Source organism: Mixophyes fleayi, chromosome 3 (genome assembly GCF_038048845.1).
Source record: "Mixophyes fleayi isolate aMixFle1 chromosome 3, aMixFle1.hap1, whole genome shotgun sequence".
In the NCBI taxonomy this organism is placed as follows: domain Eukaryota; kingdom Metazoa; phylum Chordata; class Amphibia; order Anura; family Limnodynastidae; genus Mixophyes; species Mixophyes fleayi.
Window position 1 is genome coordinate 107058464 of NC_134404.1, and position 6199 is coordinate 107064662.

Consider the following 6199-nt stretch of genomic DNA (forward strand, 5'->3'; position numbering starts at 1 on the left):
TCGGAGTAGTCAGCACCGATATGCTGACTACCATCGCCTTCCCCACCGAGGTACTCTAATCTCCAACTCAACTGTTATGGCCTATTATGTGTTGATCTTTGTTTACTGCTGTTATGGTTTAAACTGTTATGTTATTGATGTTATATATCACATTTATATGTTTTACTCTTAGACCTCACGCTATACTATACCTATAGCACAGAGTTATAATATGATGAACACGTATATTTAATGGTATAATAGTTTTGGTTAAATATCTTGTTCAGATGACACTAGGTTAGAGTGCCCATGGCCAGGGTACACATCCCCATACGCACTACCTTTCTGCCAATTCCTTTCCTTCATTAAGTGGCATAAGTGTTAGTTCCCTTATGGGAACTATTTCAGTTTTTCTCTGTTCTTTCACTCCCATTTTCTCTCACCTATCCTTCCCTTTCTTCCCTAATTTATCAGAGACTTTTTGGAGGCATAGACCACCCAGGTCAGATTTTTGGGTACCTGGTCTTAACCAATAATATGATCAAGGATAATTTAAATAAATTTGTCTCTATAAATGCAAAGGGACTGAATTCCCCCAATAAATGAAGAATCGCCCTCAAGAGCTTTGCGCCTCAAAAGGCAGACATTATAGCTATCCAGGAGACGCACTTCTCTCTTCATTCCCCTTCTCAATTTCATAACCTTAAATATCCAACTTGTTATTCAGCTTCTGGTCCATTTAAGCGTAATGGAGTAGTAATTTTGATCAGTGCTAATTGCCTTTTTAAATTGGAGAAACAAACAACCGATAAAAATGGCAGATATCTGATACTGGTAGGCAAGACCGCTGGCAGACCTTATTTGGTTAGATAAGCCTAGCAGGCCAATTCCTGCAACTACCCTCCGGAGTATCAAAGATTACCTTACTGTTTGGGACAAAATGATGCTCTTATCTCCAGACTCCCTGCCTCCAATCTTTCTACCATTGCCCTGTCACAACTGATTCCAGATGTTCATCTACATTTTTGGCATATACAAGGGGCTGGATGAATACAGGATCTTCTGGAGGGCGGAACACTTCCCCCCATTTTCCCACTTACAAGCTAAGTACGACATACCAGCCCGTGATTTTTGTAAATACCTCCAGATTAGACACTGCATACAATCGTACCCATCACATCCCCCAACACTTAAATCTACCCCCTCCTATGTGGGAATATCGTTCTCCTCCTCTTCATATGCGGTTGGCATCTCACTATGGTACCAAACCCTTTTGTCCCCCATTAACTCTCGGGATCTCCCGGTCCAAGCTACCTGGAAATCTGATTTTGGGATTATTATTTCAGCAGAGGAGTGGGAGAAAATCTTTCACAAGTACTTGCCTTACTCTAGATCAGCGCTGTCCAGCCGGTGGTGTGGAGTTATCAGGCGCCGCCCCCGCACTTCCTCGCTAGGCGGGGATGCACGCCTGATCATGTCAGAGCGCTCCGTTGCTAAGCAACGGGGACGCTTCCCCGGCGGTCAGGCGCGCATGCGCGCCCATCACCATGACGACAGGACGCGCAATGGAACTTCCGGTCGGCGGTCAGCGCGTCTGACCGCCGAACCACTGCCCACAAATGAGAGACCATCACTCACTATATAACACCTGCTCTGTCACCACTAGGGTGCCAGAGCAACTAGTATTCTAGCCTCCAGCGTTCCTGTGTATATTAGCTTACCTGCCATTTGTTTCCTGTTACTGACCCGGCTCCCCCTGACATCGCTTTTGGATCTTCCTATTGTCCTGCATTGTATTTCCAGTTCTGACCTCGGCCTGCTGACTATTCTTCGCTTCCTGATTTGGTACCTTCTCCGCCCGTCTGGTTCTGACTCCTGCCTGTACGACATCGATTATCTCCATCTTCTCGCAAGTAGCTTCCTGGGAGGGCCGCGACCTGCACGTCGTTCGCCGCGAAGTCCAAACTTCCTTGCGGGGGTGTTAGACTCCGCGCCTCCTAGTGTAGTTGTGTCAATACTTGCAGGTGCAGACACCTTCCTGGTGACAGTTTGCTCTGGCCATGTCAACCGAAACGCCTGGCACACCATCTGCTCGAGACATTCTCCTCCACCTGGCTCACAGAGTTGAAAAACAGGAAGCCGAGCAGGCGCAGTTGCTGCAATGTATTCAAGGAGTCGCAGCGCGTCTCGAGACCCTTCAGACTTTCGTGACTTCTACTCAGGCCGTGCCTGTGACGACTTCTGTTACCGCGGCAACCTCATCCTCTCCCGTGGTGGTCTCTACTGCTTCGTTAAAACTTCCCACGCCGGATAAATTTGATGGAGAACCCAAGAAATGCAGAGGGTTCCTTAATCAGTGTCTTATCCACTTCGAATGCAATCCAGCATCCTTTCCCTCAGAACGCATTAAGGTGGCCTTCATTATATCTCTTTTGTCTGGACAAGCTCTAGCCTGGGCCTCCCCCCTGTAGGAGCGGAATGACCCCTTGTTGGCTAGTGCCTCTTCGTTTATTGAGGCATTCCGAAAAGTTTTTGATGAGCCTGGTCGTATTTCTTCAGCGGCTTCCAGCCTTTTGAATCTACGCCAGGGATCTCTGACAGTTGGTCAGTATGCAATTCAATTCCGCACCCTGTCCTCCGAGCTCAGTTGGAATAATGAAGCTTTAGTGGCGACTTTCTGGCAAGGACTGGCAGATTGAGTTAAAGATGAATTAACCTCACGAGAACCTCCGGCGGATCTGGACTCCTTGATCTCCCTATGCAACCGCATAGATCTACGCTTTCGGGAGCGTACTCTGGAACGTTCCGCCACCAGATGGACTTCTACTCGCCTCGCTCCCCTATTTCAGAATCCCGTGCCTATGGAGGAACCCATGCAGATCGGCCATTCCCGACTAACACCTGAGGAACGTCAGCGATGCTTTAAGCAAAATCTTTGTTTGTACTGGGGAGACCCTGGTCATGTTATATCCTCTTGCACCAAGAGACCGGGAAACGCCCCCTCCTAATCGGTGGCGAGGAGGCCGGCTTAGGAGTTGGGGTTACTACTCCCTACTCTACTTCTGGCACTGATTGCCTAATGCCCATCTCCTTGGAAACTCCTGTCGGCCCTTTTGAGACCTCCGCCTTTGTGGATTCCGGCTCTGCCGGGAATTTCATCTCTGCCACACTGGCATCGCAACTCCAATTATCCACACTAAAATTGCCTCAGTCTTTATTCCTCACCACGGTGGATGGGAATCGGATCTCCAACGGGTCAGTTTCCCATATCTGCACTCCAATTCGGCTGACGGTAGGGGTGCTACATTCTGAAGTCATTGAGTTCCTGGTTCTCCCTCGCTGAGTGAATGCCGTCATTCTAGGATTACCTTGGCTCAAGCTTCACTCTCCCCAATTCGATTGGAGTCGTGCGATGGTTACCTCTTGGGGTCCCCGATGTTTCAAGTCTTGTTTGGCTGGCCTAAAACTTGGTCAGTCCCCTGTTTCCTGTCGTTTGACGTCTCCTCAGATTGACTTACCATCTCCATATCTCTCCTTCCAGGATGTGTTTTGCAAGGCCGCTGCAGAAACCCTTCCTCCTCACCGTCCCTGGGACTGTGCTATTGAACTTCTTCCTGACAAACCACTCACTCCCTAAGGGCAGAATCTATCCATTATCTCTACCCGAAAATTCTGCTATGACTACCTATATTTCTGAAAATCTTCAGCGTGGGTTCATCAGGAAGTCTACCTCTCCTGCTGGCGCAGGATTTTTCTTTGTTAAGAAGAAGGATGGCTCCTTACGGCCTTGTATTGACTACCGATTGAATGCCATTACCGTCAAAAACAGATACCCGCTGCCGCTTATTTCTGAACTCTTTGACAGGATCGCTGGATCCAAGATCTTTACCAAACTAGACCTGCGGGGGGCGTACAATCTTGTTCGTATACGCTCAGGAGACGAGTGGAAGACTGCTTTCTGTACCAAGGAAGGACACTTTGAATATTTAGTGATGCCCTTTGGGCTGTGTAACGCTCCTGCTGTGTTCCAGTCTTTTATTAACAAGATTTTTCAAGACCTCCTCTACGTCTCGGTTGTAGCTTACCTAGACGATATCTTAATCTTTTCCTCTGATCTGGTTAACCCTCGTTGTCATGTTAAAGAGGTCCTGTCTCGCCTACGCACAAATAAACTATACTGCAAACTCGAGAAGTGCGTTTTTGAGGTGCCACAGATCCCCTTCCTGGGCTACATTGTGTCGGGGGCTGGTCTGCAGATGGATCCGGTAAAGTTATCTGCAATCCTTAAGTGGCCAAGACCTGTGGGACTAAAAGCTATTCAAAGATTTATTGGCTTTGCCAACTACTATCGACAGTTTATACCACTATTCTCCTCCATCATCGCTCCCATCACTGCCCTGACCAGGAGGTCAGCTAACCCTCAGGTTTGGTCCCCAGAGGCTGTCTCCGCCTTTGAAATACTAAAGAAGGCCTTCTCTTCCGCTTCTGTACTTGCTCAGCCCGATCAAAACAGACCATTCCTAGTCGAAGTTGATGCTTCCTCAGTTGGAGTTGGGGCAGTTCTGTCGCAGGAATCTATCACTGAAAAACTACTCCCCTGTGGTTTCTTTTCGAGGAAATTCTCCCCTTCCGAGTCTATGGCATAGGAGATAAAGAGTTACTCGCAGTGAAATCCGCGCTTGAGGAATGGCGTCATCTTCTGGAGGGCGCTCTTCACCCGGTGACTGTCTTTACCGATCATAAGTACCTCATCTACCTTCGGGATGCCCGGTGTCTAAACCCCCGTCAAGTCAGATGGTCCTCATTTTTTGCTCTGTTTAATCTTAAACTCACCTACCATGCTGGTATTCTGAATTCCAAGGCTGATGCTCTCTCCCGTTCATTTGACATCTCCGATACTCCTCCTACTACTGAACCTCCTCCGGTGATTGAACCTTCTTGCATTGTGGCTATCACTCGTACACCTCCAGTCGGGTGCTCCTTTCTGGAACCTCATCTACGCCTGAAGGCGCTCCGTTGGGCACATGTTTCTAAATTTGCTGGTCATGCCGGTACTGAGAAGACCCTCTCCCTGCTATCTCGACATTATTGGTGGCCTACTGTCCGTACTGACGTTCAGGAGTTCGTAGCCTCTTGTACTACCTGTGCCCAAAATAAGGTACCTCGGCAACTTCCCGCAGGACTGTTACAACCTCTTCCAATCCCTGATCATCCATGGTCTAGCATTTCGATGGACTTCATCACTGATTTACCTCCCAGCTGTGGCTTCAACACCATTTTGGTAACAGTGGACAGGTTCTCCAAGATGGCTCATTTCCTTCCACTAAAGGGTCTTCCATCAGCTTCCAAATTAGCTCAAGCCTTTATCAAAGAGATCTTTCGCCTCCACGTTGCCCTCAGGAGATAATCTCTGACCGTGGCGTGCAGTTCATCTCCCGGTTCTGGAGGGCCTTTTGCAAAGATTTGGGTATTGCTCTTAAATTCTCCTCTGGGTATCACCCACAGACCAACAGTCAGACAGAGCAGGTAAATCAAGATTTGGAATTATTTCTCCGCTGCTTTTCCTCACACAACCAGTCCAATTGGAGTCTTCTGCTGCCTTGGGCAGAATTTGCCCATAACAATCATAGTCATTCCTCTTCTGGATATTCACCCTTCTTTACTGTGTATGGGACCCATCATATTCTCCCCACTTTTTCTTCCCCACCTCCCACAGTTCCTGCTGCTCATGTCATGACTCAAGATATGGCTGAACTATGGGTTTCCACGAAGCAGAACCTGCTAAAATCTGGACGTCATTATAAGTCTTCCGCCGATCATCATAGAAGACTTGTGCCTATCCTCCAGGTTGGGGACAAGGTGTGGTTGTCCACTCGGAATTTGAGACTATGGGTTCACTCCATGAAACTGGCACCCCGCTTTATTGGTCCTTTTGTAGTAAGTCAGGTGATTAACCCAGTTACTGTTAGACTCCAACTTCCTCCTGCGCTGAAGATCCATAACACCTTCCATATCGCCCTCCTTAAACCCCTGGTACTCAACAAATTTCTCAGGTCACTCCTGTTCCTCAAGCCATTCCAACCACTATTGGGGACGTAAATGAAGTTAGTCAGGTTCTTGCTTAACGTAAATTCCGAGGACGTTTACAGTATCTGGTGCACTAGAGGGGCTTCGGACCGGAGGAGAGGTCTTGGGTTTTTAAAGAAGATTTGCATGCCCC